Genomic DNA, 16,268 nt, shown 5'->3' with positions numbered 1-16,268 from the left:
ATCACCATAAACCAAACCCATCACCATAAAACCAAGCCCATCACTGCAAAATAAACCCATTACCTTAAAACCAAACCCATCACCATAAACCAAACCCATCACCATAAACCAAACCCATCACCATAAACCAAGCCCATCACCATAAAACCAAGCCCATCACCATAAACCAAACCCATCACCATAAACCAAATCCATCACCATAAACCAAGCCCATCACCATAAAACCAAACCCATCACCATAAAACCAAACCCATCACCTTAAAACCAAACCCATCACCATAAAACCAAGCCCATCACCATAAACCAAGCCCATCACCATAAACTAAGCCCATCACCATAAAACCAAACCCATCACCATAAAACCAAACCCATCACCATAAAACCAAACCCATCACCATAAACCAAACCCATCACCATAAAACCAAACCCATCACCATAAACCAAGCCCATCACAATGAAACCAAACCCATTACCTTAAAACCAAGCCCATCACCATAAACCAAACCCATCACCATAAAATCAAGCCCATCACCACAAACCAAGCCCATCACCATAAAACCAAACCCATCACCATAAAATCAAGTCCATCACCACAAACCAAGCCCATCACCATAAACCAAACCCATCACCATAAAATCAAGCCCATCACCATAAACCAAGCCCATTACCATAAAACCAAACCCATCACCATAAAACCAAACCCATCAGCATAAAACCAAATCCATGACCATAAAACCCAAGACTGCAAGCCACATGGCAGAGCAGTCCTCCTGGGTCCCCTCACCCCAGGGGTCCCCAGGCTCCAGGATCTAATGCCCGGTGATCTGAGGTGGAACTGATATAATAATAATAGAAATAAAGTGCACAATAAATGCAATGCTTCTGAATCATTCCGAAACCATCAAACCATCCCCTGAACCCCAATCCGTGGAAATACTATCTTCTCCGAAATTGCTCCGTGATGCCAAAAGGCTGGGGACTGCTGCTCACCCTACTGCTCTCTGTCTGGGTGCATCTTCCCAATCTGCCCTGGGTGTCAGGTTAGGGGGTGTCTCAGGTGAGCAAAGTGGCATCGAGGTGTTACCAGTCTATCTGGAATATCTGACACTTTAGGAAAGAGCATGGAAAGACCAAAACCAAAAACAAGTCAACTATGAGGGAAGAAATATTCAAAAGATACTCACTGGCTCCAGAGAAGAGGAAGAAAGAAGAAAGGGCAGTGAGGCGTCTGTGTCTTGATGGGGGTGGGCAAAGACGTGGGGGTTATCCGGGCGTGCACCTCAGGCCCCAGACAGCAGGTCCTCTCCAGACATGCAGCCGGTCCAGGGGACAGCCTGAACTGGTCCTGCCAGCACCTCCAGTGCAGAAACACCCCTCAGCCCCTGAGGCTTGTAGGATTGGGGGGGAGACCTGCTCTGTGTGCCCTCGGATGGGGGTGGGGTGTCCAAGGCCCAGGCAGCTGGAATGAGGCTGCACTCTGGACAAGGGTGGCCATGTGTTTGGCGGTTCGATCTGAAAGATCATGAAGGTATTTTATAAGAGCCAAGTGCTGGTCATGGAGTGTCTGCAGAGCTATGTAGGGGAGTGAGGACACAAGTGTGTGCCAGCTCCCAGATGTGCCCCAAGGGAAGGGTAAGTGGCTTCCTAGATCGAGGGCTTGGGCCACGGTTTCCTGGCTACATTTTGAATCATTAAGGAGAAGGATCTTCTGAGGATAGTTGGCTCCGTGACTCAAGGCCAAAATGGAAGCCTGAGCACCAGGCTTGGCGGCTTCCCTGACGTGACTTCTCAGGATGTGGCATCACTCAGAGGCCCACTGGTTCCGGACCTGCTCACATCCTTCAGACCAGGCCCTGGGTCATGGACTCTGAGCACGTTTTTAGATAAGAATCACCAGAATGATTTTTCTTACTTTTCGCAACTGTGGGCCCTCACACTCAAAGAGTCCTGGTTCCACGTAGACAGGGCAATAGAGACAGTGGCTCCCACTGTCCTTTGGGGGAACCTCTCATGTGCCAGGTACCCCAAGAATTGAAGGAGGGAAGCTCTGCTGACCCCAGGCAGTGAACCCTGCCCCCAGGCCCAGCTTCCTCCTTCACAAACTGGGGACCAGGGCCCCTGAAAGGATGGGTAACTAGTATTGTCACATGTTCAGCCCAGGAAAAGCCTTGAAAGCTAACTGTCATATTGTTCACCCGCGAATAGGGCGGGGCGGGGGGCATGTGGGCCCTTGAGTGCATTTACTGATTTACACGCATCCTCGGTGGACGAAGGAGGAAACAGGATTGGCAGATGACGACACCAGGCAGGATGTCAGCCTGGTGGCGTGAAATTGTCCGAGTGTTGTCAGGGTGCTCTCAGCCTGACTGTCCATCTGGCCTGTCCCCTGACACTGCAGTGATCTGAAGGAGGAGAGAACAGCCCCCTTTAGAGAGCGGCTGGGAAACGCCAGAAGCAGCTGCCCTTGGCCAGTCTCACCCGCTCTTGGGAAACGGGCGCCGCAGAGTGGGACCCAGCTCTAAGCTTGGAGCCCAGTCCCTCTAAGTGTCTGATCCTTACATCAGGTGACAGCAAGACTTCCTGCACACATCATCTATGGGTAATGATCCAAAGATGGAAGGAGATGCTGAGCAATACGGTTCCTGGTGAAGTCACACAGACGAAGTCTTGGGGGTTTGTTCTGGTTTTGCCCAGAGATAACTCTGAGCCATGGTTCCCACAGAGCAACCCCAAGACCTCAGTCCAAATCCCCAGCATCTCCCAACCCTGCTTCCTCATCTGTGAGGTGGGCAAGAGCCTGTGAGCCTCAGCAGGCTCTGCTGCGAGCCCTAGCATTTACCCAAATACCATACGTATGCCATGATTCCCCCTTTTTCTCCCTTTAGAGGCCCTGAAAATTGCATCTCTGTTTGCCCCAGAGCAAGGGGAGGATTATCGCTGTTGTTCAGTCGCTCAGTTGTGTCCGACTCTTTGCAACCCCATGGACTTCCCTTTGGCTCCATGGCTTCCCATGGAAGCCTTTGCACACCAGGCTTCCCTGTTCTTCACCATCTCATGGAGTTTGCTCAAACTCATGTCCATTGAGTCAGTGATGCCATCCAACCATCTCATCCTCAGTCGTCCCTTTCTCCTCCCGCCTTCAATCTTTCCCAGCATCAGGGTCTTATTTCCAATGAGTCAGCTATTCATATCAGGTGGCCAAGGTACTGGTTTCAGCTTCAGCATCAGTCCTTCCAAACAATATTCAGGGTTGATTTCCTTTAGGATTAGTGGTTTGATCTCCTTGCAGTCCAAGGGACTCTCAAGAGTCTCCTCCAGCACAGTTCAAAAGCATTAATTCTTCGGTGCTCAGCTTTCTTTATAGTCCAACTCTCACATCTGTACATCTCTGTGTGCCCCAGAGCAGAGGGAGGACTGGATCTTTCCAAAGGTTGCGCGTCTGTTCAAATTCCATCAAGGACCCTTTCGCACACATCACTGGTGCTGATGAAACAGGGCAGGGTACAGGGTTTCCTTCCTGGGCCGTTCTCGGCAGAATGGTCCAGGTAGGGCATTGGCCTCCCCGCTGCACGTGCGTGTCCTGTGTGGCTGCCCACATGCCTCTGATCTCCCGAGAGCTGCTCCAGAGAGGAAATATCTGACTGATCAAATGCTCCTGGGACAGTGATTCTACACGCTTTGATATAAAATAACATTTATGAAATACCCCAGGCTTTGGGTTGGAAGTGAAACATGAGGGTCATGAATGTTTCATCTCCTTCATTAGGCACAGCATCCCCGTGTCCCATGAAGCAGGTCTGCAGCTCCATCCATCACGTTATTCTGTGCTGATCTGGAGAGCAGCCATGAGACCCTTCTGCGAGAGTGATGATTAAGGATGGAGTTTATAACTAGGAAATACAGAAGCCCATCTATCCTCGGATACTTACAGAAGTGCTGGGGGCATGAAATAGGATGGTTTGGGGTTCTGCCCCCTGGAGCTGCAGTCTGGATGAAACTGTCTTGAGCCCACAGGGCCTGGGCAGGGGACCCCAAATCCCCCCCTTCCTCTGCAGGTCTCCATCCCTCAGCTGCTGCCCCCAGGAGCCCCGCTTTGCAGGATGGACTCTCCCTGGGCTCTGTAAATCCAGTTTGATGGATCACTGAAGCATTACCCCCAGGTCTCTGCTCAGTCTCCTCGGCAGAAGGCTGAGTCCTCAGAGCCTGTCCTTTCTTCCCGCCATCCTTCCAGAACAGCTGAGGACTTACAGGGCCTGTCCGGATGGATGGAGAGGCATTGTGCCCACACCCTCTAAGGGGTCCTCGCTCCAGCCCCTTGTTCCATGCAGGCTTTGACCTGCCTGTGGGCTGTCCCCAGGGAAGGAGGGCACAGCTAGGTCCTGACCTCATGCCATAGTGGAAGGGGTCACACGGGGGACCAGCGGCTGGGGACCAGGCTTCACAGAAAAGGTGTCTGGCAGACGAAGCAGCAGACAAAGATCTAAGCCACCACTGGGGACATCTCCTGGTTTATCATGGGAGGTGGTGCCGACCAGGGACAAGTCAAGGGTGCTGGGGTCCTTTTCACTCTCTGAGAGGCAAGTGATCTGCTTGCCATCAAAATGCTGTAAAATGAAGATCCTGGATGGGACCTCTTCCGTGAAGCCCTCTTGGATTCCCGTCAGCAGGCAGCATGAGGGGAAGGAAGCCTGAGAAACTGTTGATGACCAGAGGAGGTTACAGGGACACGACCCCTAAATGGAACCAAGGATAGGGTCCTGGAACAGAGAAGAACATTGAGGGAGAAAATGATGAAATCTGAGGACAGAGTGCAGTTTAGTGGTAACATGCCAATATTGATTCCTGGGGCAAACCCCACTGCAGTGAGATGCCAGCAATGGGGGAAATAGGGAAAAGCATCTGGGACTCTCTCTATATCTCTGTTGTAAAACTAAGGTTATCCTAAAGTCAGGCATTTCCTAAAAAATTAGATGAGACTGATCAAAAACCAGTATTAAGCCATTTGTATAAGTAAGACTGAGGAGGAAATTCTCCAATGGTCCAGTGGTTAGGACTCCCTGCTTCCACTGCAGGGGGCACAGGTTCAATCCCTGGTTGGTGAACTAAGATCCCACAAACCACATGGCATGGTCAAAGACAAACAACAACAACAAAAATGCCCAAAACAAACAAACAACAAAAACTAAGGAATAGACAGACCAAAAAAAAAAAAAAAAACTAAGCTGAACAACACCTGGACCCTGTTATTTCCAAGACCAGTTAAGACAACACAGATGGAATCAAATGCAGATAACAACTTTGCCAAATGCCAATTAGCTCAGATTTGGGACTCAGGACACTCAAATGATTGGTGGCTGTACATGGAATAATTAATTATAAAAGATTAACTAGACTATGATTCAATTTAAAGTTTGAGTTTCCAATCGTGCTGCCTTTTGACCTGGGGAATCCCAGTTGAATGTGTCTCTGAACTGTGAATTTGCACTGGTAGTGACAGCCCAAGAGTCTGAATGCAATGTCCTCCTCCAGGAAGGGGTGACCAGTTGGCCCCACTCCTCTCTGCTGCCTGATAGCAGCACCAGCAGTGTTAGCTAATCCTAGGTTGCAGGAGCTGAATGGGGGTCTACATTTCAAAGGGCTTCCCTGGTGGCTTAGCCGGTAAAGAATCTGCCCGCAATGCAGGAGACCTGGGTTCGATCCCTGGGTCATGAAGATCCCCTGGAGGAGGAAATGGCACAACACTCCAGTATTCTTGCCTGGAGAATCCCATGGACAGGGGAGCCTGGCAGGCTACAGTCCATGGGGTCACAAAGGGGGACAGGACTGAGCGACTAACACTTTCATCTTTTTTTTTTAAACATTTTAGAGCCTTAACCCTAAAAGTGCTGGTGCAGATGATATGGGTGATGCTGAGGGGGAGGGGCTGCACTTTCCCAGGGCCGTTTCTCTGTGGAGATGGTCCTTGCATGCTCTCTGGGCCTTGGCAACGGGGTTGTGGACTTCCAGTCCTGCTGCGTCTGACTGGCAGCTCAGTGGGAAACCCAGCTTAGCACAATGAAAGCCCTGGTCCTCCAGGCCAAGGCGGGGACACCGCAGCTCCGTTCCCAGGCCTCCCACAGAAGGGGGCGGGGGCGAGGCCAGGGGTGCTGTGAAAGTGCCCTCCCTCCTGTGCCCCGCAATTCAATTTCCCATCACCCTCCCCTCTCCCCTCCCCGTCTTCAGCAAGTAAGCACTGGAACACTAAAAGTGGTATCACGGTTTTGACAGTGGGTTTGATTTTGTCTTCCTAAGAAAGGATTCGTAATGAGAACAAAGGTTCCTTTCATCCCATTCTGGCTCGTGGCACACAAGAGGACTGCTGGCAGGGAAGAGGTTACATGCCCAGTCCCCAGCGAGGGGCTGGGATTTTAGTCCCCACTGAGGGGCTGAGATGTTATTCCCAGTGGGCCAGGGGGGCCAAGGTGCTGTCATTCAAGAACGGTGTGTGCTCAGGAGCACAAGAGGCCTGCCTGGAATGAGGGGAAAGTTTATGGGCTCTATCTTCTCCCTCATGAATTTTTCATGACACGGTAGGAAATTCAGGTCAAAAGAAAGTGACTCTTACCTTTAAGGTCAATTTCAAGCAGAGTGACTTCCTCAACCTGCAAACTGCCCTGTGGGCTGGAGTTGTGAGGTACACGTCCCAGAATGAGGAAGAGGGAAAATCATATGGGTGGGAAAACTGTTATTCAATCACTAAGTCGTGTCCGACTCTTTGCGACCCCATGGACACAAAGTATACCAGGCTTCCTTGTCCTTCACTACCTTCCAGAGTCTGCTCAAACTTATCTCCATTGAGCCGGTGATGCTATCTATCCATCTTATCTTCTGCCCCCCCTTTCTCCTTTTGCCTTTGATCTTTCCCAGCTTCACGGTCTTTTTCAATGAGTCAGCTCTTTGCATCAGGTGGCCAAAGTATTGGAGCTTCAGCATCAGTCCTTCCAATGAATATTCAGGGTTGATTTCCTTTAGGATTGACTGATTTGATCTCCTTGCTGTCCAAGGGACTCTCAAGAGTCTTCTTTAGCACCACCAGTTGAAAGCATCAGTTCTTCTTTATGGTCCAACTCTCACATCTGTACATGACTACTGGAAAAATCATAGCTTTGATCTGTAACATTTTCTTAATGAAGAAGGCTCTGGCCCCACTTCTGAATTATGACCAACAATTTGTTTCAGACCAGATAAAGAATGCAGCAGCTGGCTGGTGCAGAAGCAAGCTCTCAATTGTTAGTAATCTTGCATCCAGCCACTTTACTGATGCTTCATCAGGAAATGCTTCTTTAATTGATTGTCTGGGGTTTTCATAGGTAGTCAACAATACTGTCTGTGACTTTCCGCTCCTTTTAAGTAATTATATATCTTATTTCCACTTGATCTAAGTGCACGGCCCAGAGATTCCAGGAAATGGTAAGCAATGATAGCCATATCAGACATCCTTGGTTCACCCCCAGTATTGATGGAAATACTTCTAAGGTTTCACATTGAAGTCAGCTGCTGTTTAATGAAGCTACATATTCTGTACAAATGTGCACTTTCAAATCTCTAGTGTTTTAAGGCTTTTTCTTATCTCAGTAGGGCAAAAGCCTTGAATTTCACAAGTCTCTTCAGCCTCTAATGAGATGAACTTTTCCTTTTTGAGTTATTCATTTGATTTATTAATATATTAATATTAGTGTAGTTATTCTTATATTCCTATAGTCAATTTTACATGATCATAATAAATGATTCCTTAAATGTGCTGTTCCATTTAATTTGCTAGTATTATATGTAGGATTTTCACCCGTGTTTGAAGCTGAGGTTGGTCTACTGTTTTCTATTCTGGAATTTGGGAAAAATAAATCTTTTAACAAAAATTTTGATAATTTTTAATTATTGACCTATTCAAGTTTCCCATTTTATCCAGTTAAATTTTTTTCCATTTATTAGCATTTATTGTATTTTATAATCTTTTCAAACTCCCTTATACTTATCCATCCCTCCCTTCAACAACTACTGTGTTTTGAGTTTACAGATCCAATTCCTAAGGAGTCTGGCAGGGAGATATCACATTTTAGGTATAAAATCACTGTGCCTAGTTGTTGGTTTAGGTGCTGGTGATACAGCTGTGAAAATGACAATAGAGCTTCCATCCCAGCGGGGTAACCATAGACAAAGTAAACAAATTGACTGTAGACAGTGGCATGAAGAGGACAAAGGGGGGACATGTAATGGGGACAGAAGAGTGGCTGCCTGGTACACAGTGCTCAGAGGAGCTCGGGTTTCATGGGAGGCAGGCCTGCGAAGGCCTAGGGCCAGCACTGCCAAGGCTCCAAAGCCAGAAAAAGCATGGCAAGTTAAAGAACAAAAAGAGGGCAGGAAGGAAAGTCAGGCAGGTGATGAGAAAGGAGGCCAGAGACAGGCACAGATGAAGGCCCTGTTGGGCATCACTGGAAGACTGGATGGCTGCTGAGGGCAATGGGAGGATGCCGGAGGAGTCTCTGCATGGCTGGACAGAATCTCGTGCACACCTCAAGAAGGGCAGTGTGGCTGTTGTAGAGGTGTCGGGGCAGAGAACCAGAGTGGCCACGGGGAGACTCGCTCGGGATTGAGTGGCTGTCCAGGGAGGAGATGAGGGTGTGGCCACATCCCTCCTCTCATTTTGTTTTAGTTCTTCATCTACCAAGTAGTTATTCTGGAAGTTTGCCTGCTTGATCGCTTTCATCTAGGAAACAGCTCTTGGCTTTCCTGATGCACTCTCTTCTGATGTTCTCTTGTCAATAATTCATCAGTGGTGTTCTGGGCTCTGTGATTGCTCTCTATTTCTTTTGACATTCTGTTCCTTTTGCTCTTATCTGAGTCTTAGCTCATATGTGTGTTGCTTTCTTTAAAAACAAAAGCATTTAGAGACTTCGATGTATCCCGTTATCTGATAGGTAGCAAAACCTTAGTTCAGTAGACATGCCAGTCGGGGTACTAACATGGATGGCCCAAATTTCACTATATCAAGGTCCAACATGGACAACTGTGGTTCTTTCTGAATGCTCCCAGGCTTGGGAACTCTCCACCCTACTGAGATGGAGCAGGATCCTGTGGTCCTTGCTCCCACATCCTCTGCCTGCCTTTCATTTGTGAAAAAACATCAGCCAAAGAATAAGTTTAATCAGAGAAGTAAGAAAATGCAGAATCAAGGGAAAACAGTCCAATAAGACTAAGTAATAATAGTTTAGTCAGTGATGGTGGTCAGTTCAGTTCAGTCACTCAGCTGTGTCCAACTCTATGTGACCCCATGGATTGCAGCACGCCAGGCTTCCCTGTCCATCACCAACTCCCAGAGCTAGCTCAAACTCATGTCCTTCGAGTCAGCTGTGGTGGTGGTGGTTTATTCGCTAAGTCGTGACTGACTCTTGTGACTCCATGGACTGTAGCCTGCCAGACTTCTCTGCTCAGGGATCTTTAGTTCCTCCTCAAGGGCTATAGATACTATTCTGAGCCATGTCCTGTGAGCTCTCTTATAGAGACTGAGATCCCCACCAGGTGGAAGACGTTAGCTACATGATGACCACACCGTAGTCATGACATAAGCTGCTACAATTCTGAGAACTAGCTCCAAGGAAATTGGAAAAAACCGACCTGGAACTGAAGATTATATTTAAAACAATCAAGATGACACTGGTCAGACCACCCATGATCAATTTCAAGATGACTGTCAGAGCTGCCTGTGCTATTTCTGCATGTAGCCCCCTCCCGCAGCCTATAAAAGGTCTTGCCCCCTGACTATCAGGGGAGGGAGTCAGCCTTTGGACAGACAGGCGTCTGCCCCGCCCACTTCCTGGGTTGCCAACATCCAAAATAAAGCAAACTTTCCTTTCCACTAAACTGGCCTCTCTCTTGGCTTTTGAGCAGCGAGCAGTGGATCCCACTTTCAGTTACACTATGGAACACCAATGGCCTACCCCAAATTAAATGCAAATTCCAGATAATTGCCCACCTATTTGGTGCCAGGAAACGTATGTTAGGCTCTAAACTAGAAGCCAGGGACAGGGGAGCCAGGGCTGCACACACCTGCTGGGGCAAGGCAGCAAGGCCACCCCCACACACGGGGCCACGGAGCCGAGGGGAGCCGATGGCAGGAGAAGTTCCATGCAGGAAGGAAGACCAATCACATCCAAGGTCCCAAGAAGACAGATGAGGGGGCAAAGAGAATGGGCCATTGGAGGTGGCAATGGGGAGGCTATGGCGGGGGAACCCCTTTTGGATGGCGTGTGTTCTCACAGAACACACAGAAGCCAAGCCATCACCTGGAGGAAGGAGGCTCCAGGGAAGGTTGGAGAATTATAGGAAGGTGGCCCTAAAAGTTCTCAAAATTTTTTTAGTGATCAACATGGTGTGTGTGTGTGCTTGCTTCAGAGAATGCAGGAATACAAGTTAGATAAATTGCGCCCTTGTCTAAAGCCACTACCAGGAGAGAGAACCCTGGGTTGCCAGCAAGGTCCCTGGGTCCCCAGGTCTATGGAGGCAAATTCAGTGCCCCCTTCAGTCCTGAGCAAAGCAGAACCACCCCCTAGTTACGGCCTCATCTCCCACTAGGAAAACAGACTTCACATGCTTGGAAATTGAATTTCATTGATGTGAAATACCCAATATACCTTTCCCCTCCGATGTAGCTCTGTAACTGTAAAAACTAGTGGAGACTACTTCACAAACTTGCTTCTGCTTTTATTGAACACGACACGACTCCTCCCTCCTGGTGAGCACACGTTTTTAGTGATCTCTATCCACGGCCCGCTTTCCTCTGTGGGTCAAGGCTCCTCTTTGAATGCACCCCCACCCTACAGGTGGGCTGGAGAGAAGTCAAGGACATAAATATTTGAGGTGGCTAAAAGCAGGTTTTCCCTGTCAAAATACTGTACTCCACCACCCAGGGTGAATCCAGACGTTAAAAGCCTTCTCTTGGAACCCGCACGCCCCCAGACGACACTTGTAACCTTGTCACTGGCTTTCTGGGGACTGCTCTTTGGTGACCGACTCTCCATTACAGGAGTAAGCTTCTCCTCTCACACACACAATGTCAAGTCCCCACAGCAGGCTGATTATAGACAGAATCTCCAGAGTGAATGCCAGATGCTAGAATCCTATTCTCATTTACAAAATAATCAGGTATTTGACTATCTGACGCTCATTTGGTTTCCTGACCATGTTAACCATGAGTTGTGAACCTGGGAGGTTGACTGTTGGAGATAATGTTTGGTGTGGGTCCTTCATCATCGCCACTGAACTATACTGCACAGGCTTCTTTGTTGGGATCTGCCATCCCAACCTGGGTCTCCCTTCCCCTCCCTGAGAGAGGCGTGATGGGCAGCTGGGTGTAGAAAGTGGTTTGGGGAGGTACTCACAAGAGTGGAGGGAAGGGATTTCCCTGGTGACTCAGCAGTAAGGAATCCACCTGCCAAGGCAGGAGACGCAAGAGACCCGGGTTCAATTGCTGGGTTATGACGATCCCCTGGAGGAGGGCATGGCAACCCACTCCAGGATTCTTGCCTGCAGAATCCCATGGACAGAGGAACACGGAGGGCTATAGTCCATGGGGTCACAGAGAGTTGGACATGACTGAAGCGACCTAGCACGCACACATGCACTAGAATGGGGGAGCCTGGAGGGAGGCAGGCAGAGCAAAGCCAGCACAAGGCTGAGTTCCTGGGGCCCCCTGCGCCCCAGACCCATGCAGGGTGCCTCCCTGGACTGTCCACCCAGGATGGGCCCAGGAAAGGTGCTGACCCACTGGCTTCCATCCTTCACCATGAGAGTGTGAAATCCTGGACTTCCCAGGTCGGGGAGGGGCAAGGGGGGAGGCACCAGGGGAGTCTGACACCCATCCCATCACACCCTTCCTTCCCAACATCTTCCTAAAATATAAGCTGATTTCACACCTCCCTGTGTAAAATCCCCCAATTCATAGCACCCACCATCAGAGCAGAGGATAAGGCCTGTCTGCTCTGGCCACCACTGCCCTCCCCAAGGCGCCCCACTGCCCCCCGGCTCCGTGTCAGAGCCCTTGTTACCTGCACTCATCACCCTTGGCCAGCCCTTGTGTTGGTTCATCCGCCTGCCTCTTCTCCACCAACTGGTGGACTCCACTCCTCATCTGAAACTCAACTCCATAACCACTTCTGTAGAGCGTTCCTGATTCCCACACAGCTAGGCCCCCAGCTAGACCCACAAAAAACCAGCTAAGGCTCCCTCCTCCTTTGTTCCTGTAACAAATAGGAGGAATAATGTACACAACTCTAATTCTACCTGTCAACAGTCTTGATTACATGCCTGTCTCTCCCCTACCATCTACCCTTGAGTGCACAAATCTCTGTCTTATTTTTGTTTTTTTAGTGCCTTGAACAGTGTTTGACTCGTAGGTCACGCACAAAGTATTTCTTGAATGACAGCATGGATTTGTCATGTAAGGAATCGGCCACTTGGCTAAGTATTTGATGCAAATGTCACTCAAGTGCAGGCAGGGAGGAATCAGAAAGCTGTCCAAATAAAGTACACCTGGAAGGCACACCATCAGGAGGTGATCCGGCAGATATAAAGAGCTGAAAATTCATTCGTCTACTGTTTGTCTTCACTGAAGACTGCAGCTTTCTGCTTTCCCTATTCTACCCTTTAAAATATAGTCCTGTGAGAGCAACTGCTATAAAGTGTATTAGTTCAACATCCCCAATAATTTGCAAATTCTTTGAAGGAGGCACTGGGGGGAGGGTAAGTGGACATGATGACCATGCAGAATAGAAAATTGGATTAAAGTACTCCAGGTGACAACCAAGGAAAACAGCACCAAACACAGGGTCTTCATGCAGAGGATGGTGCTTTGTAGCAACTGCAAAGGAGGAGCATTAAACATTTATTAATGTTGCTCATTTTCAGAAGCCATTTGGCCAAGAGCCACCTGGCCTGCCTCCTGGAGCAGTGGCCCTGGCCCCGAGGCTGCCAGGTGGCTGCCAGGAGGTTGCCCTTGGAGCATACTTCCAAGGCCTCCAAGTGGAAGCTGCCACATGGCATAAGGGCTTGGAGCCCAGCTGAAACATCCCTGCTAGGATCCTGTATTCTCATTAGCTGGTATCAACATTCAAATTTTAAAATCCTCTCACTGCCAAGCTCTGTAAGATACTAAAATATTTAGATTAAATACTCTGCTAGAATTATGAGGAAGGGAAGAGAAAGCATATTAAGAAATAGTCATCCTAGCAAATGGGGGAAATGACAGCCTATTTGAAAATTAAAAGTATTGTTCTTGGTATACATCAATATTTGAACATGATTCTGTTTAATTCCTTTTAATGCCATTTGAAACTAGAAAGAAATGACCCTAAAAAGGCTGGGGCTATATCTCTATCCACCCACCCAATCAATAAAGCTCTACTGTCCAACTGCTGGGCTCCTGGCCATGTGCCCTGAGCTGCGGATAAAAAGAGGAAGACGCCCAGTCGTTGAGAGGCTTGTGGTCCGGGACCAAGGGCACTAGGAACTGCTCTTCCCTTCCTGTTCCATCCCACAGGCTCTGTGTGCTTGGGTTTTAAAAAACAACGATCTTTAATATATGTCCATCCTTCTAATGGGGAAGTTATATAGACAAGAATTTTGTTTCCTTCCTAGTCATAAGTGCAATCTGCCTCCGTGGTCTCTACTTATGCATCTCCCTTCAATCGTAAAACCACTGAAGTCTGATTTCTGCCTGTACTTTAAGGAGGCTTATGTTAGTTACGTTAAGTGGTGTTTTTTCAGGGAATGGGATACAAGGGGGATGGAAGGGACGCACAGAACAAGACTGAGGTGTATGTGAACAGCTGGTGACAAGCAGTGTGCCTGACTCACCTCTCACAGACCTCACACGGGCAGGAGTGGAGGGAAGGCAGGCCAGCCTCCCTGCCCATCAGCCCCTGTTCCCAGACTCCCTGAAGTTCTCTCTCCATCTACCCACTGCTCAGAAGCTCTCCCTCTCTCTGGCTCCTGCTAGCCTAAGACCCTGCATGAACCCCTGGCTTCACCTGCTATGGCTCTGCCCCAGTTCTCCTTTCCCCTCAGATGCCAAGATTGCACATCAGTTTCTGCCCGATGTCTGATAATTTCTAAAGACGGCATGATTGCACAAACTGAAGGCTCCAGGATTTACACGTATCTGCAGGAACTGTCTTGTGTACTAGCTTGCAGTTGGGTAATTATTTACCAACAGAGGGCAGGAAAGCGACCAATTTAATCTGTGAAGCTTTGGGAAAGTAAACAGAGGAACAGATGTGGGTGAGCAAGACGCCACTGGTTAGGTTTTTGTTGCCCCAGACAGCGAGAACATACGACTACCGAGCATGTATGATGTGGCAAGTCCAATGCAATCATATATTAACCACACCTAAGATGTATATATATATTTACACACAAATACACACATTTTGAACTATTTGAGTAAAAATAAAAATAAAAATAAAAATTAAAAATTTGGGTAAAAATTAAATTTAAAAAATAAAAATCACTGTTTTGTGATCATGCAATGAAATAACTGATTCAGGCAAATATTAACGGATAAGTTGTTAGAGAATGGGATATCCATATCCTGCAGAGCACCTGCTAAATCCAGAGGGGAAAAATGCACCTTTATTTGGCGAGATCAACCAAGAGACCAAATCCAGCATCAGCACGGCTGACAGTCTGATGCTATACCCTCCAGAGGGATTCAATATGCAGTGCACAGCACCCTTCCTAAAATGCTTAATCTGAATCTCACCTCGTGCCTACTTTACAGGAGGTACAGCTGATGGAGGAGTGAGCGGAACTACACCTGGAGGAACAGTTGGACAAGGGCAGAGTGGTACTTCACACCTGCTCTGGTTCAAAGCATCAGTGCCAAGGGGCAAAGGTCAGGCGACTGTCTGAGGTGGAGACAAAATAGCTCCAGCCAACAGCACTGCCTGAACTGTTACTGGACATGATTGCAAGCATCGTAAGTAAAAGGCCATCTGGGGACGGTGAGGAAGCGGTCTTCAGATGCAATCAGATTCGCTCTCTTCTTTGGTGTGCCCGTGGTCTCACTGTTCCTGAAGGGCCAGGTCATCTACAGTAATAAGGTGCCCAAACTCTCAGCGGCTCAGAACAAAGGCCTCACTCTCGCCCATGCAGCCACACACACGGAAGTTTCAGAAGTAAGACGGTCCCCAATCTACTGCTCTTTGTATAAGAGCAGTTCAGTTTTTCTTTCAGTAATGAGAGAGACTGCTTGAGGATCAGGGTAGGTGATTTAGGGCAGTGCTCCTCCAAGTGGGATTCTCCTACCATTTTGCATCAGAATCTCCAAAGCATTTTAAAATGCTTTATTGCTATATAAATGTTTTTAACTCCACAGTCCCAACCCACACTTGCTGAATCAGGAGCTCAAAGCCAAGGCTTTAGGAGTCAACAAACTAGATTCTGAAAGTGGCTTTTAGCTACACATTCCACTATTTTACAGAAGTTGCAGTGCAAAAGGATATTCTACTTGTTCAGTGATGAGGAGCATTAACATTATTTATAAAAATGGCAGAAATTCATGTTTTTATTTTATAAGATGGCCAGCAAAAAGTATATACGTTTTTTTTGAGATAATCAGTCATTCTAAATTACAGGCTTTTTTCTAGTATAGGTTCTTAAAGCTTATAGTGACCTTTTGGTTTTGTTTTTAATTTTTATTGGAGTACAGTTGACTTACAATGTTGTTAGTGTCTGCCGTACAGCAAAGTGACTCAGTTATACATACACATATATCCACTTATTTTTAGATTCTTTTCCCATACATGTGCACGTGTGCTAAGTTGCTTCAGTCATGTCCAACTCTTTGTGGCCCTATGGACTCTAGTCCACCAGACTCCTCTGTCCATGGATTCTCCAGACAAGAATATTGGAGTGGGTTGCCTTGCCGTCCTCCAAGGGATCTCACCGACCCAGGGATCAAATATGTCTCTCATGTCTCCTGCCTTGGCAGGCAGGTTCTTTACCACTAGCGCCACCTGGGAAGCCCCTTCCATATAGGTAAAGGGACATGTTTCTAAAAATAGGTTTTACATTTTATTTAGAATGTAGATATTTAAGCAAGATATGCTAATGCCAACTGGGTTACTACACAGAAAAGCCAACGACATAGCTCAAACCTGGGGAACGAAAGCGGACCAATGTCAGTAACAGTCTGCAACTGCTGTGCAGAGCACTTGCAGGGGACAGGAGGCATTTCG

This window comes from Dama dama, chromosome 30 (genome assembly GCF_033118175.1).
Source record: "Dama dama isolate Ldn47 chromosome 30, ASM3311817v1, whole genome shotgun sequence".
Classification (NCBI taxonomy): domain Eukaryota; kingdom Metazoa; phylum Chordata; class Mammalia; order Artiodactyla; family Cervidae; genus Dama; species Dama dama.
This window is presented reverse-complemented; position numbering follows the sequence as displayed.